General features: G+C 45.6%; 1 protein-coding gene across 1 annotated transcript in view; it reads right to left on the bottom strand.

Moving 5' to 3' along the window:
- The window catches only part of STX8 (syntaxin 8), a 1,659,484-nt gene that overhangs the window by 824,143 nt on the left and 809,251 nt on the right, over positions 1 to 26,090 (bottom strand). The window lies entirely within an intron of this gene.

The raw sequence follows: 26,090 nt of genomic DNA, 5'->3' as shown, positions 1-26,090 counted from the left end.
AGTCTTCGTGCCCAGTTCCTCAACAGTTTTCAGCGGAGGGGGAGCGTGAGATAGAAGACTGTTCTGAGGGTGTGATGTTGAGGATGAGGTCAGGTTTGTTTGGTTTGTGTGATGTTGGATTGAACATAGACCAGGAACTTGACAAGAACTAGATCGTAAAGGTAACAAAGGAGTTGATTTAGGTGCATAAGTGCCAATGGGTATAGAGAGAATTTTATGTTCACTATTCACCTGTTTTGGTAGGAGGCTAGTGGCAAGGGATGATTTTATAGGAATTGTATGCTGCTGAACTGAAGTTTGTGTCGTATCTGTTCTGTCTTTATGCTCACAACAATTTAGAGTTTTTTGGGATGGTTGCCTATTCATGTATTCATCAACAGCATGTCTAATTTCTTTCCTTCTTAGTTCAAGTGCCTCTTGTGTGGGTCCATCAGACTGACCTACACATCCTGCCTTATCTGCTGAGGGGGCAGTCGTAATCTGTGAACTTTGAGCTCGATCCATGTCAACCGCTACCGCTAACAAGTCGTTAAGAGGAGTATAAGATGTAACCTTCTCTAGGGGCCTAGAACCCACAGCATCTTTCCGAGCTTGTGCTTGCTGCTGATATTTTTTTGCAATAGCATTATAGACTAACAGTTTGCCTTTTTGCGTGTTAGTGACTGCTTTGATGAAGTGTTTAGTCTTTGAAGCACCATTGTTTTTTGGAATGGACATGTTTTTTGTTTTTTTCGCATCAAGAAATCTAACGTGCTTCTGTTTATCTGACCGTGTTGTGTCAAATAGTGTGTAAACCGGTGACTTAGCTGAAGGCTCTGAATTAAGTTGAGGGTCAGCCTGCAACGCCTTAACAGTAATGTGTAGCCCCACAGGTTGTCTCTCCTGGATCGTGTCTAGTGAGTTAGCAATATCTTTGGGGGGCTGAGTGAGTACGGCCAAAGGTCCAGTTTTAGTGGAATGAGCCGTTTGAAATTTGTCCTGAATAGGTTCTGAGAGGCGTGGAAGTACAGAGTACTTATTCTGCAGAACTACAGGTTTTATAACAGAAGGACTCAATACAAAGTCTGCATGGCAGTCAGTTTGTGTAGCTACATTGGCAGAGTTTAATTTAGGTTTAACACTGCTAGAATGATGCTGTTTTTTTAATACTTTTTCTATTTGTAGATTCTGATTTGTCAGTTTCAAATCAAGGGTCTCGAACAATTTGGCCATTGATTGGATTGCCAAATTTACTGAATTTAAAGTAATTTCTAGTAAATTAGGCATTGGTTTGGCCTCTGCTTTTTTAGGGGTGTTAGAGCCGTTAATGCGCGGGTTGCGCGGCGTTGGGGCCATATATGAGAATTCTAAAGCCGAGCGTGAGTGATTGTTGTTTGAAAATAACTCAGGTGAGGCAGAAAGATTTTGTATAGAAGAGTGAGATAGGTGAGAAGGTGTAACATTTTCTTGCGGCAGAGACGCCTGCTCACTGATTGTGCCATAAGAATTTACTATAGTTTCTTGGGCAGGAGCTGTAAATATATTGCCCAATATGACACTATCAGTAAGTGACCTGTCTGAAATGGCAGTTACTGCGGCAGGGGTAACATATTCATCAGCATTGAGACACTCACTTGGAATGCCAACGCTGTTAGTGTTCACAATTGTAGGTGTAATTGGGAATAAGCAGAGGAGGGATCACTGCTGATATACTATTGCAGGTGTTTTGCATCATTTCAGAGTGATCTTTACAAAACTGACGAATGTCAGCGTGCCCTGCAGATTTCAAACCCCTCTTACTTAACATATGAGATTTTCGTGAAGTGTCCGTGCAACTTTTGGGTAATCTCTTTGAGGCATGCACATGTGGCCTGTGCTCATTAGTACCTCTTGTTAATGGTCCCATGTTTGGCATTCCTGATTTTAAGGTCATTAGGACGCACTGCATAATTTAACAAAGATAATACTTACAGAAGGTATGTCTAAACGAAGATCAACAGAAATAAGAGTATCCAAACGTGATGTAAAGGTAAAAAAAAAAAAAGGCTGCAAACAAATGGGAAGAAAAACAAAAAGAACCGCAATTGAGCGGAGCTTCACCGGTGCTTGCGCGATGGATCACGGTGCACAATACAAATATGAGTTTAAAACCATAAACCAGCAAAAGCAGCAAACAGCTAACAGTACTTTCATGTACTTTACGTGTGCATGCGCGAGTGCGCTGGGCACGCTATTTTTGAGTTCAAGTGGGCGGGATGAAAAAAAAAGGAAGGAGGAGTCACTGGCCCAATGAAAAGGGAGCTGCAAACAAGTAAGAGAGGGGAGGAGTTTAGTTCAGCCACCAGTAAAGAAAAAAGTCAATATACGTTTACGTTCCAGTAAAGGAACTTAAGTCACTCACTGTTTTTTTTTTCTTTGATGGAAAGTCAGGCAGCTTCCATGTGTCTTTGTAAAGACGTCCGCTTCGTGTGCATTCAGAAAAACAGCAGAGACACGAGCGAGCGGGTTCTGGAGTGGAAAACACAGACGTCCGTAGTGTAGTCAGTTTCACCAGCGTTCTCTCACAGCTAACAGTACTTTCATGTACTTTACGTGTGGGCGCGCGCGAGTGCGCTGGGCACGCTATTTTTGAGTTCAAGTGGGCGGGATGAAAAAAAAAGGAAGAAGGAGTCACTGGCCCAATCAAAAGGGAGTGTTTTTTTTTTCTTTGATGGAAAGTCAGGCAGCTTCCGTGTGTCTTTGTAAAGACGTCCGCTTCGTGTGCATTCAGAAAAACAGCAGAGACACGAGCGAGCAGGTTCTGGAGAGGAAAACACAGACGTCCGTAGTGTAGTCAGTTTCACCAGCGTTCTCTCACAGCTAACAGTACTTTCATGTACTTTCATGTCTTATTTTACAATATTCATAAATACCAGGAGGAATGACTCCCTTCCCCTGGCCTTTCTTAGACTTTTCACAATGTTCACAATAACCAGGGGGGGGGGAGGCGGTATGCTTTTCCTCCCCTGACCGTTTCTCAGGCATGCACAGTTCACAATACGGGGTGGGGGGTATGTTTCTTCCCCTGGCCTCGTTTAGGCTTGCACAATTCACAATGCCAGAGGGTATGCTGCTTCTCCTGGCCTTTCCCAGGTCTCTTGTAATGTTCAGAGAGTGATTCCCCTCTCTTGTCCTTCGTCACAATCGTCACACATTTTAGCACAATGTTCCCAAGTACCAGAGGTTATGACTCTCTTCCCCTGGCCTCTATTAGGCTTCTTGTAATGCCAAGAAAATAAATGACTCGCTTCTCAAGGCCTTCACAATCTTCACACCCCTTCTCACAATTACAGGGGAGGGTTATGTTTCTCCCCCGGACCTCCCTGAGTTCACAATACCAGGGGGTATGCTCCTCTGGACTTTCTGTCACAGCCCACATGGGTCACAACCCTGCCAGGTACTTTGATTGTGAAAATGGCTTTGGAGGTAGTTCATTACCTGTTGCAGGTCACAGACCTTTTCCTTACAACCTCTCTGCCCCTCAGGGTTGCCACCAACCGTCCTGGCTCCGGACCTCTCCAGGCTTCTTACTGGTAAGAAGGTTGTTTCTGGGCTTTTTTTTCTACACTCAGGCTTCTCGCAGTCTCTCCACAAAGGATATCTTTCCCTTCACAAACACTTTCACATGCACAGCCCGCTCTGAGAGAAAAAAGACTCACACCCGAGCAGTGTACCTGACATGTCCCACTACTATGGTCAGGCGAAGTCAGGTATTTACTGACAATCACTCACACCTGACTTCCATTAAACTTCCCCACACGGATACAAGGCGAAGCACGAGAGCACACTCGGAGCAATGCAAAGCACACAAAGGAACAGCAGTTTCAAGTTGGCAGCTGAACGAGGGGAGAAAGACAGCAAACCAAGAAACGTATGCAAGGAGGGAAATACCCTTGAACTTTTTGTCAAGAAACCGTTACTTTCAAGAAACCTTTGAGTCCGAAAGCGTAAACCCAGGAAACCAAACTGAAGAATCCTGTCTTGTGTGACTGAGATACCAGAGGCCCTCCCGCATATCCGACCAAGGGAGGGAGGAGCAGCAGCCGCCATGGTATTGTCCTTGGCTACAAAAACAAAGAGGTGCCAAAGAGATGAACACAGCTGGTGAGTTGGGGCGATCGATGCAAGACTACTCTGTGTTGAAGTCACGGTTGCAAGCGACAACATTGTATAACGAACGCTGGAATAAAGATTGTTAAACGCATGTACTGAAAGACATGAGTAAAGCTAAACTGCTGATGAATGTTTGAACTTGAGAAGGAAAGATACTATACCGTTGACAGAGTGGTCCGGCACCGTGAATGTGCTTAATCATAGGTCTCTGGAAGGTACCCCTCCAAGAAGTGTCAGAAACGAAAGTAGAGGATTGATCGAGAAAATTGTGTGAAGTGAATCGAAGTGGTCCTGCAACATTTTAAGCAACACACATTGCACATTCAAAAGTCTTTGATTTTTATATCAAGAGAAAACCGTAGAAAGTGAGATTAGATGGTCCAAGCCTGAACGAGGGAGACCAAATGTGAATATTGTGTTAAAGGGATCTCAGCACAAACGAGGGAAATCCATGATCCGAGCCTGTACGAGGGAGATCCATGGTCCGAGCCCAAACGAGGAAGACCAAGTGTAAACATTGTGGTAAAAAGGGGATCCAACTCTGAGACCAATGACCACCATTGAAAGCGAGAATTTGTGCATGTGAAGATCCTGATAAGAATCGAACTTTGATATTTGTTTGTTACTGCAGGCCCTCTGCAGTAAGAGATGTTATTGGAAAAGAGGCTTTGGCAGAAGGCCCCGATACCTATGCTTTGAACTGTATCCTCGTGGCAGAGAAGCAGTGTGTGTTTGGAGCCCAAACGTGCTGCCTTGCCCCATGCTGAAAACATGGATAAGGGAAGCCAACTGCTCAACCGTCCTGATATTATTTCTTGAAAATTTTTATTTTTGCATACATTGTCCCACACCCTTTTGAGGAAGGATTGGCAATAGGTTTATTAGTATAGGCCCTTTTATTTTGACAAAGACCCGACTAGGACTGTGTTATTATTATTTGATGGTCGTAGCTTGCTCCCATCCTTGATAGGCGTTCAACCAACCCACTGAAGTTCAATAAACATCCTTGAACAGTGATGACTTGTGTCTGTCTTCACTGTTTGATACCATGCCTTCTTTACCGCCTCCTCTTCATCACAGTATTGATGTTTTTACTCTCAAGTTGGTTTCATGCATTCGTCGTCACAGTTTCCGTAGGGGGGATCCTTCCCCATAAGATCCACCCACTGAGTACAACCCCCAAGGGGACTATCATATCAGATAGCAGTCCCAACTCCCTGGCCTCATGGGAAGGTTCTACCGCTAAAGGAGAAGAGATAACATCCAAAGTTTCGTCACACAGTTCAACCAATCTCTATTCCACAGAACAAGGAAAACTACAGCACTGAGTAAAGCAGTGGATGATCGATACACATGAGCATCGCGTTTGAGACTTCAATAGTCCCAAGGTTGTATGTAGCAGACATTGAATGAGGAGTACTATGTTGTTACATAGCAGGGTTATTGCAGAGAGAATCCATGTACTGTAAGAGAATATTGTATACATAAGTCTCTTTTCAAAACCTTAGTACACATCACTGGGTTATAGAACACACCCAGATAAATGGATAGTGATTAATGCAAGGCTTAATATAGTTTATTTAATTTTCCAAATTATCCTACACTTGTCACAATACGATTGGTGCAGCAGAAGAACATTCTGAAGGTTTAAAGTAGGAAACCGAGAGATCTAAAATGTTGTGTCGAATATGGGGTCAATGCTGTAGCATCAGCATGGAATACATATCAAGGCCAAGTGCATGAAGTGGGGCGGGGGCACCATGAAAAGGTGACAGAGTTGATTAACAGGGGTTCAGCTCTATAAAAAAATACTCAAGTATGGGAGAGGTCCACATTATTCAAGATTTAAGCAGTGCCTCAGATAATGTGTTAACAAATCTCAATGTCAAATCGCAGGTCAAAATATTGCGTGGGACATGTCATGCAGTCAAACACAAAAATCCCTAAGTGACCAGTTAAGGGCGATTCGAGATTACATCTCTGGCCAGTCTTAGCACTGAATGAAGCTTTGGTAGTAGAGGCTACGGTCTGGCCCTGAAGCAATCTGTAGACATTCTCTATCTTTCAGTGTGACAGAAGAGTGGTGCATCAAAGCTTATGAGCCTGTCAAGAGAGTGTGGTGTTCTATGTACTGAATAATACCTTGGCTATGGAAATGTTGCAAATGGAACTGGGTGTTCCATCATTATGTGTGGGATATTCAAATTCCCAAGAGACCCAGACGTTATTAAGTGTTCCCAAAGTGAAGAAAGACGTGTAGCTCGGACTGGGAAATGAATGGAGCTTATTTTCAAAAGAACCACAACAATTCCAGTGTATGGACAAAGTGAATCATGGTCAGGTATTCACTGGCGGAGGACACATTTGTTGGAAAGGTGAAGAAATGGTTTGATGATGAATGGAACCAGACTGTTTGTCACAAATGACAGTTGCTTCCACCATATTGTCATACTGACATACGATGTAAACCTTGAGTTAGCCACGCAGATTAAGAAACTTTAAATGCACTGGCCCACATTTCTGAAATGCAGATACATTTAAGATATGAAATATGTTTTTACTGGTCATCTATAGTGTCATACATGTTGATAATTTGACAGAGGTATTGCCCAAGGTACAGGAGATTGCAAATGCGCTTTTAAATTAGCGCATAGATCATTTACTCTCTGCACGTCAAACAATACATGACACCCAAATGTTCAAATTATCAGACCCATATTTGTGGGCTGTACATATTGCAGTAATCATTGCCAAGGTAGTTGTGTTCGTTTGCTGATTTATGTTGCATTAAGAGCCATAATAATAATTTGCACTTGCACACTGGGTAAATGCTCATTATATTAATAGACAGCATAGAGATAACAATTGTCAAGGAAAGCAAGAGTGATAAAGAAGCAGATGATGAAATAATAAAAAACATGAGCACTGAATATCTGTGAAGAATATTTTGTGTGAACATAAAATATTAATACTAATCATTAACATGCATGAATAAAATTCTCAGAAAGCTCTATACAGGCAGAGACAGAAAACAAGGGCTCTGTTTGAAGCCCAGAACACTGATGGATAAGCAGATCATTGAATGTGTTGATCTAGAAAAATAGACAGCCCTCGATCATAAGGCTATGTATTATGTTGGGCGAAGACCAACCGTCTCATGCATCCAGTATTAGAAATATATAGCCATAAGCTTGACTAAGGTGCGGCCATTTTAAAGCGACTGAAATCGCCATTTTGTTTTGCTCTAACATTTGCTTTTTGCCTCATGTAAAACTGCTTTGCTGAAATGTTATTCTGCTTCACTGGTGCACAATGCAAGGCCGCGAGTGGCATGTTGAAACATAATGCAGTAACCCAGAGAGAAATGTCCGGTCCCCTCCATCTCATATCCTTGGAAAGTGAGCAGCAAGGCATTCTAATCAGTACAGCAGGTGCCAGCTAGTCTCGGTAAGCACAGTAGAAACGCTAGAGCGAACGTTAAATGACTTGAATTATGCTCTTCGATGCGGCCCCCCTTCCCTGAGCCCGGTACAGCCCTGGAGAGAAAGTTGACCGCCCCGGCACACAAATAGAAACTAGGAGATAGCAAGGCCAGGAATGTGTCTCTCCCTACGCACAGCTTGCTTGCAGAAAACAGAAGCATTGTGTTCTTTAAAACACAGACTTAATGTCTGTGGGCTTATAAAATTGTAAACTGTTACACAATGAATGTTTGAAAGTGTCGAACTCGTCACCATTGTCAGTCATCATGCCTAGTTCAAAGGAAATGCAATAGGGGCGGTATAAGTTGTGACACTACTGATTACTGGATGCTTGTTTTGTATATATGTAACTGTTGTATGAATTTCGCTCTCTTGCGTCCCCTGAGGTCTGATAGACACACGTCACGGGACGTGGGACCAGTTGGCCAACGGAGACTATTTGTTTTGCAATAAACCCTAGATTTGGGGAATACAACCTCGTGTCTGGCGTATCAGTTCGTGTGTGGTGATTGTGCCTTGTTTCCACAAACGATGGTCCCTCAGGGGCCCCTTCAAATGAATGCAACAAAATTGAAATAAGTGTGATGACATTATGCAGAGAAGAGCTGGGGGGAGGGGAAGCGAGAGCTGCGGGAAGGAGAAGTGCTGAAACAGATATTTTATTTTCTCCCACAAGCGCCGGTTAGGTCACTGTGGCAAGCAGGGCAGTTCCTCAATGTTTAGCAGATGATTTGGTAGGACTTTGGGAGGCAACGATTGGCTAAAAGGAAATTAAAATTGACCAGAAGGCGGTGAGGGCTGCTGGGCACACCCAGTGACATATACCAAGTAAGCTGTTAAACATGAAGTCTAGAACTGAGGGTTACGTGGGTGCTCTTCCCCAGACCGTGGCTCATTATGCATGATAGAGCGATTTGCCATAGACAGATACTGTAACATGGGTAGTGTAAGGGTGTTGAAGAATGAAGCTGAAACAAAGATGGCATGGTGGTGGTTATAAACTTGTATTTGTGCATAAAAAGGCCCTTACTATCTCTATCTTCTAGTAGGGGTTCCCTGCCTCAATACTAATTACACTAATAATGACTGCCACTGCAAAGAGGAAGCTCTCTGCAGATTACCTTAATTCCAGGATAAAGTATATGCCTCCTCTGGTCTATCCCGACCAGCCCCTTTGTCTCCACTGGCCTGCCTGTGCTCCCCTGTACCTCTGAGCGGTCTTGGGCTTTCCTCCAGTTCTTCATGGGATGGGTGTTGGTCTATCCCGGGCACTATGGTGTCAGGGCTTTCAGCTTTAGCACTGTGGTGGCTTTGCGGCCCTCTTTTCGGCACTGTTGTTGAGTCAAACGACCCACCTCCTCAAGGTCACGCACCAGCTCTTCTTCTTGTATTTTCTTGGTGGACCAGCTCCTGCTAGAACCCACAAGGACTCCCACAGCTGCACAGAAGCATCCTTGGTCCTCTGGCTTTCCCAACTTCGACAGCTTCCGCTGTTGCTCTGGGCCTGGACTGGCCAGTTATTCTTCCTATTGAGTGTTTCTTTACTTTTTATCCCCCGCTGAACACTAACAATCCTTCTGGTTCAGTGGTGTAATCTTCATGCCTCCTTGGAGCCTGCTCATGCCAGTACTACCATATGTTGCAGTATTGTAAAGCAACATGTGAGTGGCGGGAAGAAGTGCACTGTGATGGAGGTAAGTGCTGTGTGATGGTGAAAAGAATGTGATCAGGGTTGTGTGGCTTAGAATGTACGTCCTCATCCCCAAGAGGGGAGTCCTACCCTGAAAGGTCATCACTGCATGTTACCACCCCCAGGGGGCATATTGGTTAGCCACTGCACCACCCTAACTTTACAAGGAAGGACTCCCCCTTGGGAAGAAGTGATGTAACTCAATGATTCGTCACACTAGGCACAGAGGAATTGTACAGAGAGGGTGGAATGGGCCATACCTCCCGAGGCCAAAGAATGGTCTGTTAGGAAGTGTATTGTTTTAATGTAACCGGCTACATGTAGTTTATTGTTTTATGTATGACTGTCATAGTATAAAACCCTATACAATCCTGAAGAAACTTTCAGTGGCCATTTTCTTGAATGGGTATATGCTACCTGTCCAATTATTTACAGCTGTACAAAACTAAAAGATTACTCTGTTGATGCTTTCATGGATGCCTTAGTGGATTTATTGGGCAGGACGCCATAGGGTATGACATCAAATCCTGATCTGCTCTAGCAAGGCCAAGGGAGACATAACTGACTATTTTCTCTCTAGATCCTCCCATGATTACTAACATATATCTTCACTAATATTGAACTTCATCTGCCGCTTGTATAACTTCCAAGGGGGACTTACACTTTGTTATCAAATGGTGCCAGTGGCAAGGAGAAAAAAAAAGTATAGCTGCACAACAGACAAGATAACTCAACAATGCTCAATATTAAAACCCTAAACTGCTTGGACAATTGTGCATTGCAGTTTCACTCAGATAAAATAGACATTCTTGTCTCAAACATTGCGGATAGAAATGAACTGCCTAGGCCTTGAAGATCTGTGCCATATGTGATGTCACCAGATTTACCTCTGTTGAGCGTTCACAGGCTGGATTATCAACGTCCCTGGCTACTGTTTGTAAATCAGTGTTATTATCTACATGCTGCCTAAGACCGGCTAATGTTAAAATTAAACCTGCCATCTCTCAGAGTTTGCGTGTGGGTAAATCGCAGATGCAGGAGATAAAGGACAACATTGTTAGAGGGTATTATGTTGGACCCATAGAAATATTCTTATCACCAATATAGAGAAGCCTGTGGGGAAGGAATCCAGGGAAGCCCTTTGTAAAAAAAAGTCTTGGTGTGGCTGCATCAGAGAACAGGGCCGGGGGTCACTAGAACTTCAGACCTGAGGGTTTTCTGAAGGCTTGAATTGGAGGGCTAGTGTTCATAGAAAAACAAGGATTGCGTTCTTGTAGGATGTGGCACTGTTAATTTGCCATTGTTTTTGAGTAAATGTCAACATTTTTCTAAAAGCCCATCGAATCTGAGGCTGGTGGTGGACCTGAGGGAGGTTTAGAAATGAGTTATTATGTATAGGTTTTTAACTTTTTATGCAAAAGCATTGTGCATTTGTCCTCCTAGTTTATATGTGATCTGTTTTTTCCTGCAAATTTTTGTATCTATATTTTTAGAACTTGTGTAAGGATGTTCCTGCTTTGGACAACTTCTCATGTTCTTATCGCTTGGCCAAGCTTTGCTCCTTTATGTTATTCTCCTATTTGACTAATTCACTGACTTGCCCTTTGGGCATTCCGCATTGCTTCCAGGCATCCTTTATTGAATTTAAGTATATGTCTATGTCATTTGTTTTTGTTTGTCTTGTCAGCACTCCGATGCCTGTGGGCTGTGCCTCTAGCGGTTTACAAATAAATAAATAAAGGAACATTATAGTATGTTTTTTAAAATGTGAACATGTCACAAACACCAATCTGCATGGGTCATTGCAAAACTGGAATAGAGTAGGAAGACAAACAAGGGGTGCCTGCTCTAAGCTGTGGTAGAGGGGCATACATGTACAAATTCAATACAATGTGCTTCGGCTCCAGTTCCGGCCATTGAGAGTAAACCGTTTTCAAAGGACCCTCAACTTTTTTTATATTTTCCTCCAATATGGTACTATTCCAATAGAGTGGAAATGGAGGACACTAGACAGAAAGAAAAACCCTCAGTCCAGGCCCAAGAAATTGGGGAACCTCCTCAGTTTCTCTACTAGATGTCTGAAGTCGAGCTCCCTTTCAGGGCCTATGATAACGCAGTGGAAGCTGGAGGTAAGCGTGCCATGGAAGTTCCATTTATACCACTCTCTACTCTCTACACAACAAACCCTCTAGCCAAGGGATGGACCTGGCTGCAGAAAATGAAGTGTCGGGAACCATGGAAAACCCAAGGACCAACTTTATTGTTTGTTTCTTGGACTTTCTTTTGGATACAACATTTTGTCAGAGTTAAGGGATCCCTGGTGAAACCAGCAGCAGCAAAGAGACTGTGACTCTGCCTTCAGAGAACCATGACTGTTTCAAAGATTCACCGGAAGAGGGCAAACCAGGAGGTAGAGACCCTGGGACTTAAGCTTGTTAATATTTCAAATCTTTATTGATTTGTCCCATTTATTTGATAATTCTGCAAATAAAATAAAATTACGGCTGTCCCTACTACCCTGCCAAGGAACAAGCAGAACCTTATCTTACATCACCTATGGCCCTTGTTACAGCCTATTGCTAATATACCTTATGATAAGGACCCCGCCTACTTAGCTGAAACTTATAATACCACCATGGAGAAAGCCAGTAAAAAGATTGCTCCCCTAAAACTTCGTAAGGCCAAACCCACCTCCCATCTAAATAAAGGGTTCACTGCTGACCTTAAACTGCTCCGCAATGAAAAAAAGATCAGCCGAATACACCTGGAGAAAGACTCAATCTTCCCTGAACAAAGAGAAATTCGGCACTGCAGCCACCTCCTATAAAGTAGCTATTCTTAGAACTAAAAGAGAACTATACAACGAGAGAATACAGAATGCTAAGTGGAGCACTAAAGAACTTTTCACTATTCTGAGGGAACTAGAGTCCCCAGCTCCTCCAACTGAGTCGTGCCTAAGAGACGCCACCTGGTGTGCGAATATCCAGAAGGCCCACACAGATAAAATTACACTTCTTCAAGTCAAGTTGCAAACAAAACAATCTATCCCCTAGCTCCAACAACATTGAAACCAATGCTCCCCAAACCCCACCATGCTCACCTTTCCACTTCTCTCCTGTCACCATTGTTGATGTGGAAAATCTAATCCAGGGGATAAAACCCTCCAACTGCCAGGGTGACCTATGCCCAGCGTTAGTCATCAAGGATGGAGCAAAAGACTAGCTCCATTCATAACTATGATAAACTCATCCCTCAAAAATTGTTCAGTCCCGGATAACCTCAAAGAAGCGTGCATCATGCTGCTTCAGAAAACACTTAATTCTGACCTTAACACTCCTACTAATTATAGGTCTATCACTACGGTTCCTTTTCTCTTAAAAATTCTACACTGTGCGGCCTACATCCAAATCCCAAAACACCTGGAAGATAATGAGCTATTAGGCCTCTGACAGTCCGGCTTCCGACCCAGACACGTTACTGAGATGGCTCTTCTAGACTTAAAAATACAGATGGACGAAGTTAAAGACAAAGGTAAACTGGCTATACTCCGATACTCTAGATCTCTCAGCAGCCTTCGACTTGGTTGACCTCAAAATCCTGACTAAACACTTACCACAGCAGCAGCCTTCTCATAGAATGCTGCCAGCTTGGTTCAATCATTCCTTGCTAACAGAACCACCAGGGTCTTTGCACCATCAGCATCTGCGCCTCCAATCCCCACCCACTGTGGAATGCTGCAGGGCTCCTGTGTCTCTCCCACGCTCTACAACATATTTACGAAGCTTCTCTTTGACCGTCTTGACAGGCTGGGTGTCACCTAGACTAACTATGCAGATGACACACAGAACCTCATCACTCTCACGGGTTGCTACACTAAAGACACCAAGATGATCAACAACATCTATCTTGAGATCCAAGACTGGATTGCGACTCACAGTCTATGTTTGAACGATGACAAGACTGAGCTCTTGATCATTGGCTCCTAAACCTGCCTAAACAAATTAGATAATCGCTACTCAGCATTCATCATACTATCAAAGTCTCCAGCAAAGCCAAAACACTGGGTGTTTACTTAGATTCCACTCTATCACTAAAAAAAGAAAGTCAACACTACAGCTTCATCCACTGCCTACACAAACTCATAAATGCCTGTAAACCGTTCTTATCCACTGACAGCTGTATTACACTCGCTAGAGCTCTGATCCTCTCGAAGCTGGATTACTTTAACACTTTATTCCTTGGATCATCCTCTTGGAATCTTAAACTCCCAAGGTCTCCAGAACAATGCTCTCAGATCAGCATTAAACATCCCCCGACACAGCCACATCTCAGCCCCTAGAAGGGAAGCACACGGGCTACCTGTGCATGAGAGAATCACCTTACGATCGCCATTTATCACACACAAATGGCTCTCCAACATGGCCCCGAAATACCTGACAGATAAATTCTGCAGACATCAGTCGCGCAGATCCACCAGATCCAACTACCTCAACCAACTCACCATCCCCAAATACAACCTAAAAACAGCTGGAGGATCCAGTTTCCCAGTGTTAGCGGCTAAGTGCTGGAACTCCCTGCCACCAGACATAAGAGCAGAACCGTCCTTCTGGTCCTTCAGAGCCAAGACCAAATCTTGGTATCTCGGCCATACTACGACTTAGCAGAGCTCTCACCTCTACATAACACTCTGCACACCGCTGTATTGCTATCTTGCACATAATGCTCCTGATTCGTCTACTGCAAAGATTGTATATTTATTGTTTAGTTGTGAATATGTCTCCTACGCCTTGTCATTACGCACACGTTGCGCCTGATTCTGCCACTGTAAGATTGTTGGTTATTTTGTGAAATATGCCTCAAACTTGTATCCATGAAAATTCTGCGTTGTGTATACCTGCCTCCGCGACATGTAAATATATTCTATGACTGTTTGAGGTGATCTGTAGCCCACCCTATGTACCCAAGTTCAAACGCCCAGATACCTGTGGGTTAGGCACGCTATATAAGAAAAACTTAACTAAACCCAGGAAAGATCACATCCCATTTATAAGTGCAATTATAAGTAGAGGGCAATACCCACCAAGCTTATGCAGTTAATATACCTTTGGTTATGCCTGTCAGTGAATAGGCGAAGCAGGCCTCCACTCGAGAAAAAAGATGACTGGGTTTTAGGGACTACCATATTTGGCCACGTCAAAAGCCACACTTACTGTTCATCAGCCAGGTGACATGGGTCATCTGTGTGGGCGACTAGATTGCGCTTTATTGATTTTTGTAATCCAAAATGACACTTGCAATTCCGTTTCTGAAAGTGGACTGTGCTCATGTACATGTTCATAAATGCTCCACATTGTAACATATACTGCAAACATGTACATTAGCTGAGCCTGCTTACTAACAACTTTCGGCAGCTGCTCTGTAGATCGGTAAAATGGCAATTACAGAGTAACATGTGCATTCCAGCAAACAGCCTGATGGAAACCAAAGTTCCCACAACCAGGGACTTCCTTGAATCTTGGGCAGCACTGATCCAAATTATACAATGTTCTGCTCTGATGGCCTGATGGAAGATTAATATCTGAATAAAAGCCATGTCTTGTTTAGACATGGTGACTTCTGGGAAACCTGTTGCTGTCATTTTATTGTGAGCTCTGTTGCAAGTGACCCATTCCAATGACAGGGCCTTGTGTGTATCAGCCACTGGGACTGCTAAATAAGCTGGAAAAAAACCATTAGGGACCTGCCCACGGAATCCTCCTTTTGGTCTCTCTGGGAAGGATAGTCAACCTCCCCAGACAACAGGAAAACTCCCCAGGGGGTAAGCTGGGATCCACAGCTTTAAAGGTGAGCCCTGCCAATACAATGGATAGATCCCACTAGGGTGGTAACTGCTGGAATCCCGTTGATGCAGGGAAGACAAGGAGAGGGCAGAGTTAGTGTGGCACATAAGGTAAGTCAGCAGCAAGAAACAGATTCCACCATCTTGGTATTTATTAGGCTACTCACATTTCCTGTGCTTCCTCCCCACTTCCCGCAGACAAAGCAGGGCAAACTGGGTATAAACCTGGCAAATTACCCTGCACTCAGTGATGATTGATACCTTACAGAAGGCTAGAAGGAAACCAATCCACTGTGGCAGATTGGCGAAACATTTTTGGACTACAGAAGAAACACTTTCCCTGACATTTATTGGATGTTTAGTCTACCCCAAAGTCCTCGTGCAGAGATGTGGCGATAACTACTTCCAAGGTAGGGGCAAGCCCTTTCACTCACCAATCCCAGAAGAACATTTGGGGCGATCTGCTGCCTGGACAAGGCCGACCTGCAGCTGAGACCACTGGTACTCAGGACCCTGTTCATTGGAGTTTAGAGTCCCTGCTCTTTGGCAACCTTACTGTATGAGATGTGCAGAACCAGTACCCCCACCCCTTTGCCCCGGAGACCCTGTATGGGCTCCCCAAACAACCAACAGTCAAGGAACCGCTCTGGGCACCGTTTTCCAGCTTCAAGCAGCTTGTGAGACGACCAGAATGCTTTAAAGTCGTTTTAGAGCTGCTGAAAGTACAGAAAGCTGCATTTCACAATCACCACTTTTCAATTTGATCCAAGCCCCCAAGTTGCTGACTCAGCAATTGGCTGCCTGCGCACCAGCCATTTGAGCCAATAGCCACTGAAGAACCGCTTTGCATTGTTGGATTGCATCCAGCTGACTCACCCTTTTCAAGATGCCGACTCTACCATTGCCTGCCTGTTCTTCACTCGAGTCCAGCCGATCACCGCTGCAGGATCTCATATCACTGAACTGTCTCAAGCCACTTGACCACCTCAATGAACTTGATCCATTGGAATCAAATGACTTGATGTTGAATCAACCCACTGCACATTATGTAAAAGCCTTCTCCTCATGCAAGATGCTAGAACAAGCGCAAGAGGTATTTGTACCCCTTACCTGTTTAAAGACATCCCACTGAACCTGAGCATTGCTGCTGAAAATATTGCCTGCATCCCTCTGTCTTCAGGCAGAGCGCCTCTTTCTTTTAAAGTCTGTATATTTTGTCAGTTCTCTTACAGGGTGGTTTATAGTGTTTGTATTTTTAGTTCTATCAAAGGCTCCTATTTTTGGACATTCTTATATTTTCATTTCCCAGTGCTATTGTTGTTTGGAAGCTTCTGTGCTTCACATCCCTCTTGAAGAGTATAGCTTGCCCTCGGCCCATGAAACCTTAAAGGCCATTCATACTGTGCCAGTTTCAGCTTTATGATTCAGATCAATAATTATTATATGCTGGTTTAATATTAACGTGGGGTTGAGAAAGACTTTCAACCACTACTCATATCTGTACTCCTGAGAGCAGTAGTTATTTCATTACACTTGTGGCCAGCAGTTGCATCTGGAACACACTACGCCTACAGCTAAGTCACTGTACAAGCAACATTAGAAAGACTGGCAGGTGATTTATTTCACCACGGAAATAAAAATTATTCTGTGAAAGGCTTGCAACCCAGGTCAATGTACAATCTATGTCAGGACTGACAACTCCCCATGGCAATAAGCTTAACAAGCCTGAAATGCTAAGGAGCTTCCAAGATTTAGACCAAGCAATGGGAGCAAGTAGTGATCATGTGCTCCCAATCGAGGAATCCATTCAAGTGGGGCGGGGGTGGTAGTGGATGGGGGCAGCGATGGTGATTGCTGTTCCAGCCATTCTTCCCAAAGGGAGGGCAGCATGGTGTCCCAAACATGCAGAGTTTCAAGTAGGCCCAACGTTTCAGTTAGGTCCAGAGTCTTAGCCAAGGTACAAACAGTGGGACCAAGCTTAATGCTAGAAAGTTCCTTATGCGGGAATGGAGGGTGACCCCAGCAGAGCAAAAACAGAGAGAGGAGGTGCAGAAAGAGTGATTTTGTAGCCCTGCTAGAAAAGAAGCAGAAAGCTCTGGTAATGATAGAGCTGATTGAGCTTCAGAAGAAAAGGGAGATCTGCACACAATCTTATGCAGGGTAAGGATGTTTTTCAAGCCAGTGTGCCAATGAAAAACAGAGACACCATATTCACAAGTACTTAGACCAGATATATAAGGGGGGTAAAGACATTTTTTGACCGTGGAGAAATCATTCCAGCTTCAAGAGGTGGCAGGATTGTGGGGTGCAGCCTGGATGATGCGCTTACCGACCAAGTGTTCTGATGTCATTCAGTTGGCTCTCAAGGAGACACCTATTTATTCTAAAATGAAAGTGCCATCCTCCGGAACTTTTGCAAACCCCCAGAGCAATATCCAAGGAGAAGGGGTAATCAAACTTATGAGGCGTTTACGCATCTGTCTCTGAGTTGATGGGTGACTGGACACAAAGTTCACATTTGAGTTAATCTATAATTTGGTCACATGCCAGCATGTTCCTAAACATTATGAGGCAAAATTACATCAGCATCGAAAGGACCAAAGTATAATAGACCAGAGGGAGCTTACACAGTTTGCTGACAGATATATGAGACTTGTGTCCAGAAAAGGCTGGGTTGAGCACACCCACAGCAGAAGAAAAGGCTCCTGACAAAAGTAAATATAAAACAGTAAGATCTAAGGTTTTAACCCTTCTTCTAAGATATGCTCCCATATATCTGATTGTACATCCCAGCCAAATAGCACCATTGGCCTTAACATGCAAAGGATGTTTTCTGTGAGGGAACTTGATGCATATGAAGCAAGAACCAGCCACACCCAAAAAGCTCACCAGTGCTGGTCTCATTGAAAAGCCCACCATCAGCATGGGTATTTTAGCAGATTAATTGCCATTAGGTCAGGCTAGGGAGTGCCCGAATGTTCTAGTGACTGAGTGAAAAAAATGTACCAGCCCTTCAAAAGTGAACCCCATTCCCACAAACACTCAAATCTTTTTGCAGCATGTCTTCAGCAATGGGAACAAAGCTCCCGCACTGAGAGACACAGCTAGCTGCTAGTCACACCATCGGTTCTAGATGGGCAGTATCTCCAAGGCCCAGATTGTAGTGTCAGATAATTTAATTGTCCCAGCCAACGCTAACTGACAAGGGTATTGTTAAGCTGGGAGGGGAGCACTTGTGCAGGGTAGCCTGAAGAAGACCAGACTGCAGAATAACTGCTTCTTAAATCCAGACACCATCTGGTCCGGCCATAAGGACCCTAGCGATGAACCACCACAAACTACACAGAAGAAGGGGCCATATGTGACAAAGTTTCCTAACTTTTGGGATGGCAAGGGATTGTCACATGGACCACAACGCCAGACCCTCTCAACAAGTTAAGGACTCTGCCTGGTTTGCAAACCACGCATGCCATTTACGCTGGTACCAAGAAGTCAGCAAATATTTCCAAGTCCACCGACCTACTTGTGCTGTTTGCAAACCCATAAAACCAACAGGATCCTCAAAATCCCAGGTAATGTGGTTATAGAACCCAAACCTTTATTTATACGACCAGTATATTGGCACAGGGTACATGCTTCCTCAGACAGTTCCCCTAGTACTCCACGCACACAGGAATGTAAAAATGGCCACCCTGCCGCATATATGATTAATCTTGCACAATTCCCCCTATGTGGGTTCTTTGTAGATTCCAAGCACAGACCTACCCTCAGAAGGAAGGTACATACTCTTATACAAAGGCCATCCCAGGTAGTTCCCTCTTCCCTTATTGAAGACTGCATGTTGAGAACAGAGAGAGCGTGTGAGCTCAGAGAGGGACAGTGTGGGATGTTTTTACCCATGCATCCAAACCCTACCATAAAACTGTGCAGTACTGGCATGGAAAACATCATGATGGCCAGAACTCCCCAGAGAGTGCACAGGGAAAACATGAAGAATAGGCTGCCACCCATTTTTGCCTATGTTGTGAGCACAGGAGGGCACTGCCTAAAACCACCATTGGGCTACACACACAGTAACCTGAAACCATTGGGAATGGCAATGCTGATTGCCAAACTGTGGGGAATTCATTTTCTTAATCCCAAAAATGGTTGCATTACCGGTACTCACCACTATCAGAAAGCCGTCGTTTTAAACCACCAGACTTTTGTGTAAAACTGAACAAATTAAACAAAACCAGACCAAGGAAAGACTTGCTAAGAGGTGGATACAATGTAAATCTATATTCTGAAATGACTTGAAGGAAGTAATTATTTAATGTATGGGTAAAAATTGTCAGTTTGATTTGAATGTAGAAAACTGGGAACAAAAAGGGACATTTAGCTGAAACCTGGCTTAATGAAACTGGATTCTGCCTGACAACTACCCCCGACAGGAGTTGAAACTGGATCAACAGCTGTGTTCCCAGGCCTGGCTGCATTCTGCTGCCCCACAAAAAGGAGGTCACATGGCCCTGTTGATTGAAAGGGGAGTGGCAGCTGGGGCACTGCAGGAAACTGAACAATGGACTCAGGCAAATGTTATATTGGGGGGCCGTAAAGTGGCTTCCTCTTGGGGAAACTGGGAGGGGCAGTGCATCTGCTAGCAGCTGAGCTTGGGGGAAGTGGATAAACCAGTTATTCCACCCTGTGATGTGGGAAGCCACACCCCTTTTTGACCAGGGCATAAGTTAAAAAGATAGATAACTCATAGTGCGGACTAGTCAAAATTATATAAGTAATATCATTTTCTTGTGCTTTTTCTGTACACGTTTTAAGAGGCGTTAGGACCCTGTGGTTTATTCTGGGGGGTTGCTAGCGGAAAATTGGGTCTCACTCCAAATGTATGCATGTTAAAAATCTGACACTTTATCATCTGAAACCCATCTCCCTGGTGCACATTTGTGTAAAATCTGGAAAGGTTTAGAGGTTGTTATGTGGATGAAAAGGGGAGAATTCTGTCATCAGTGGACACGACATCGTACAAAGACAGGGATCGGATGGTTTGGTGCTAGAGAAAATATGTAAACTGAACCTATAATATGAGAAAAATGGTACATAGATAAATATGTATTTGGATCAGAAATAGATTTGTGTGCAATTTGACATGGGGAGGTTCCTCTGACCATAAAACCTACAGCATCACTCTGACACTCCATTTCTTCTCCCCAATCAAGGGAGAGAGGAAAGCTTGGCCAATGATAAGTGAGAGGGGCCGGCTTAGCTAGGCCCAGGCACACACCAATTTTCAAAACACATAAAAAGAGACAGCTGGGACAGGTAGAGACATTCAATTCCATTTGCTGCGGAGCATGCTGACCGACGACTTTACATCCAGAGATCCAGACTTCAAATCCATCAATCTCCAGAACCTGTAGCCGAAATTAACTCCAGGATTTGTAGCAGAGAGGCCTGAATCCACCAGCTGAATCCTCTTCAGCAGGCCTCAAAACCAACCAAACTATTCAACAGCCGGGCGAGCTGTTTGAATTTTTGCCAAGAAGCTCTAGCAGTATCCATAAAGCAGTGCTGTATCCGGAACCCGAGAGAACCACAAACCAGACCGTTGTGAGCAGATCCGGTGCTTGACAGACCCAGAGAGCAGAGCTGACCCAGATAGCCGGGACTTCAGAACCACCCGCCGGAAGTCCCATCCAACCTGACCAGACCGTGACAAGGCCTATTTCAAATTGATATTGTGAGTACCTAGTAGAACTGTGCAGAACCAATCTCTTAGTTAAAATAATCTAATCCAAACTATTTTAACCTAAGTAGAACAGACTCCTAGAAATCGTGTCATCTGTCATTTTTAAAGCTGCACAACTGTGACCTGTCAATTCTGCAGCTGCAAGCCGTCACCTGTCATTTTGAGTTTTACTTTAAATCTGAAAATCTACCTTTATTAAATCGTCCGTATCTCTTGAACCGTTTGGGCTAGGAATGAAATTTTGCTTCTCTTTGCTAAAATTTGTTTGCAATCGGCTGATCATTCATAGAGTATTGTTAAAGTGAGCCTGAACTAATATAAAGTAGCCATCACTTACCCTGAACCTCTAGAGGGAGGGAATTAAAAGCAATTTTAGCACCTTTTCACTTCCTTGCAAACCACATTAAAGTAATTTGTCTATGTTTAAAACTCATCCCTGTTTTCCCTAAGCTTGCTGGGAGAACTGGAACTGTGTATTGCATTATAAAGTGTGATTTGTTGGGATTCTTGAAGACTGTGTGCTCTCCTTCCATTTCTTGTATTGCCTGGGGGGGGAGTGAATTGTCAAAAGAAAAAGTGATCATATTACCTTTTCCTAAAATCATAACAAGTTATTTCTGTACTGCATTTTATTCCACCTTGCATTTCATTGAAACCATCAAGCATTTTCAGCTACCTCATCCTCTATACTACTCCTAAGTAACCAAATCAGGGTACCCCTGTAACATTATCCATTGTTGATCACGGTCGTATTCTGAAGTGTGATATCAGTTATCAATTTATTTATAAAGTGTGATAGATATATATTGTTGAATTGTCCAAATAAACCTTTTAAATTTGCAAAACAAACCTACTTCTTGGCTCAGTGGGGTCAGGGGGATTCTAAAAGGGGGGTGTGATACAAGGGTGGTCATCCAGAGTACTGAACTGGATATAAAAATACATCAATAAGGGTTTTCCTCAGCATCCCAGACTAGGCATTGATTTAGCTGTAGTGTTGATTGAATACCGCTTACAACAGGAAGGTGGAAAGAGTTTGTGAAGCCAAAGAGAAGATGGATGTTGAAGGGAAGTCTGTGAAACTAGAGGGGTAAACAGATGTTGTGGACCAGTCAGAAACTGGGGAAAGAGGAAATGGAAGGCCAGCATCGCCCAGAGGGGGCTGAGAAAAGAGAACAGGTTGAGTTTGTCATCAGAAATAGGTTGTGGAAAGAAGGGAGAATGAAGGCAGAGTATTATCAGAGGAATGTTGGGAAAGGGGGAAGATTAAGGGCAGGGGTTTTCCATCAAAAGGAGTTTGGAAATGGGAAGAGAGGGGAGATGGAGGTTGTCACAAAGGGATAGATAGTAATAGCGAAAAGAACAGTAACAGAATATATCAACAGGAGGTTGGCAGAGATATCCACAGGGTGCGGTGAAAAGCTGGAGTAAGAAGGGAGTTGGATAAGAGGAGAAAGTAGAGTGGAGATGCTGGATGGACAAAGAGGGAAAAGAGAGTGGTATCATAGAAAGGAGCCTTAGAACATTGGCGGGTGGAGATTAGCCTGATACCGCAGGTAGGTTCTCCTGGGCCCAGTCGACCTAAGGTGGGAAGAGGAATGAGCTGGGATAGGGAGCTCAAACAGGTTCATAAAAGTGAAGGGCAAGGATTAAGCAAAAGCCTAAATCTGGGCCTTGACAAACAAGGGAAATCTCCTCAGCTGTTCTAATAGAATTCCCCGGTATCGTAGGCCAAGCCAAAATATGCAAAACAATCAATGGCCTAGGGCCTGGCCAATGGCATGTCCTACAGGATGGACACCGTGTCAGCTAGGCAATCTGATTAATTGGCATGGTAGAATGGCCATACAATGAGCAAGTGCAGGGAGGCGCATTGTGCCAGAGCATGGCTGCAGGTGACAAACTGAACACCTATGGACAGCATCCACTGGGGACCTCCAAAAGGATAGGATAGAAAGACTGACAATGCCAAGGACATGGCCGATGGTCATGCCCTTGTTACTGTTTTCGCTGGGCATGGCTCACCTACAATCAGTACAGGATGGGTCTCCATGCCCAGGGATTGGTCCAAAGCAGCTCCCCGGCCACAGTAAACTGAGGGAATGGGTGCAAGCCATGCCCAGCGGTTTCCCAGTGCAGTGCAGGAACGGTCACTGTGCCAGACTGGAACATTTTCCTCTGGCATGGTCACAGACCAGGCTCATAGAGTAGTGCAGGTTATGTTCAACCTTCTGTTATACAATTCTTTAAAATGGGCCATTTTTGTGGACGATACCGTGCCACGTTTGGCTCAAGACTGTGGCCAGTGCCAAAAATGGTTGTGCCACGAAAGCTTTTATTCTGTTCTGTGGCCATTTTGTCCCTTTGCCTTCACCCAGGTCGAGAGACCCGGGTATTCCTTATTCGGGCATGCAGCCTCCCACGAAAAAAGCATCTTTCGCAGGTTCCTGCATGTCACGTGTGCCCAGGAAGAGGTTTTGGACTGTCTGGTCCCAATCTACACTACTGGTGCCTGGCGTGCATGTAAGCGAGCAGATCTTCCTTTGGCTATCTGAGATTTGGGCGCAAAACTAATCTTGTATAAGAGAAGGAGGCTCTGCATCCATTCCAGGTGTCATGGCCACAGGCCCCAGAACACAAAAACCACACCATCTAGTGATGGGGGCAATGGGTCACTTGACTCACTTATGTCCCTTTGGGACCTATAAACACAGGGGCCCTGAGTGGACTCAGCCCTGGCGCCTTTGGCGCCAGGCTCATATAGAGATGTGAACAGGAACACTTTATTTCAGTGCAGGAGTGCTTTTACTTTATTTCAGTGCAGGAGTACTTTTATTTTACAAGAACTTTCCAGGAGCTGAAATTTACTCCAGAGAACATCATCATGTGCTGACTCATTGGGTGTGATTCCCTAGGCCTTGTCTTCATGTGCTGACTCATTGGGTATGGCAGGGTGTGACAGGCAGGCTGAACCTGGTGGGCGTGGCTCATAAGCTCAGCTATATAAGGTGCTCCATCCTTAAGGCCGGTGCTTTGCGTTACTGTGCACTCGCGTCCAATGTGACGCTCACCGCTGCTTGGACCAGTTTACTTACCTTTGGAAACCAGGCGTTCTCCTGCATACTCACCTCCAGGAAATCGATGCTTCATCGCTTCATCTGCAGACTCATCTCCTGACATCCAGCGATCTTGATCCCGACGCTGCAGCACCGCACTCCGCATCCACGAACTCGGACCCTGTGAAGAAGAAAGACAAGCTTTGTTCCTCATTCCCTACGGCTGTCACCTCGATCTCCGCAGCTTCTGCCAGGCCGGCAACATCATCTGCAAGGGAAGAAAGCAAAAGAGCAAACATCAGGGGCGTGGTTTGGAGCTGCTTCGACTGGCATGGTAGCCTGAGAGCTCCCACCTGGCCCAATACGCCTTTCAACATAAATGCCACTTTTTGTACACATTGGAGCCCGGAATTGAATCCACCGGTGGGGGACCCCCCTCTGTACTGCTCGCCCGAGTGGGTCCCGGTTCCGATCTCATACGGCCGAATGCGGGCCCTCCCCAGCTCCAGGACCCACTCAGCGGAAAAATGGCCGCCACGGCTCCTCGACCCGGAGACCTTCCAATGTGGGGCGGAGCGGGCATAACATCTCCACTGAATGGCCACCGTACAGATTGAGCCAACCCTAGCTTGCTTGCTGCCCGCACCTATGCTATCCACACAGCGGATCCTCCGACCAGCTTTTATCCTCGCCGCCTACTAAAGCAGCTCTCTGCAGCAGACGCGGGAGAACCTCCGGCCCACTACCATCCCCCACCTACCGGGGCTGGCTTGCTGTCTCCCGCCCGTCGACACTCTCCCAGGCTCAGGAGTAGGTTGCGTCGCCCAGCACAACGGGAACATCCAAGCTGCTTCAGCACACACAACCCCGACGAAGCTCCTGTGAGCCGCCCCGACCGAAGCCGGGTGCTCTGGCCCCATCCCAGCCAGCCAGGAAAGCTTTGCTGTATCACCCATCGACGCAGCAGAAGCAGCGACTTCCCCCGGGACTTCCCCAAGGTCTCCGTTCACCCCCTCTTGGAGTACCGGACTGCCGGAGAGCGCTTCCAACACACGCCGTCCCAGCTCTCCGCAAAACCTTCACCAGCGGTGGCCATCGTGGTCCCCGGACTCCCCCCGGATATGCTGGCCTTCGGCCACGCCACTGCACACCGGAGCCCGAAAACCCCAGCACAGCAGCAGGGCTAGCTCCATCCCAGCTCGCCTGGAGCCCCCCACATTGTCCCTTATCGACGCAGCAGTAGCATCTACCCACCCGGGGCTCCTGCACGAGGTCTACACCTCCCCTATCTGGGTGCCGGATGGCCGGAAAATGCATTCAGCAAGGCACACGCTGCCCCAACTCTCCCCATGGGTGGCCGCTCGCAACCATCTACAGCAGCGGCCAGTGAGATCCCCGGACCTGCTAATCGCCAGGACCCAGCGGCCATTTCTTCACTCCCCGCCGGACTCCAAATTCCCATCACAGTAGCAGGGCTGGCCGCCCACACTCCACCTGCTCCATCGGATGGCCTTCCCACTTGCCACCCCTGCCGCGGTCCTTCCCTCTAATCCCACAAACTTTTAATCCATCTACCAGGGGGGTTCCCCGAACACGCACCCCTCCCTCCGGCTGTCTACAACCCGCTGTGCAGAGCCCTCTGGCCCACTGGCTCCTGGGGCCCATGATCCACAGGCCTACAGGGACTGCGAACCAATTCTTCAGCACCGGCGAGCACTGGGACACGGAACCCTCTGCTGTGTGTCTCATCACCCATCTGGCTCCCGCACACACGGGGGAGCCCCGGGGAGCAGTCGCAGCTCCTGGGAAGTGAAAACCGCACCCCGGAGCGTCCCCCTACAGAGGAACAGGCATACCCCGGAGCCACAATCTCGCACAGTATCATAGCGGCACATCAACTTCAGCAATAAGAGGTGAGGAGTCGGGGGCTCACGTGGACACAGAGGCCTGGCCTCTGGGATTATTCAACAGCAGGCACCTCTGGACTTAATTCTATCACCAATATACACCCCATGACTCCCAAGCTCTCCACCAAAGCCTGGTTACCAACAAAGTACAAGTAGCAAGTCTCCATAGCCGGTGGCAGCCGCAGTGATAAGCCAAGGGCTGCCTCCAGATTTACATCTAGACACACAAAGCACATGCGCGA

The sequence above is a fragment of the Ambystoma mexicanum genome, chromosome 3q (genome assembly GCF_040938575.1).
Source record: "Ambystoma mexicanum isolate Mex_15411 chromosome 3q, UKY_AmexF1_1, whole genome shotgun sequence".
Lineage (NCBI taxonomy): Eukaryota > Metazoa > Chordata > Amphibia > Caudata > Ambystomatidae > Ambystoma > Ambystoma mexicanum.
Note: the sequence above shows the minus strand (reverse complement) of the source record. Positions and strands in the feature narration are given on the sequence as shown.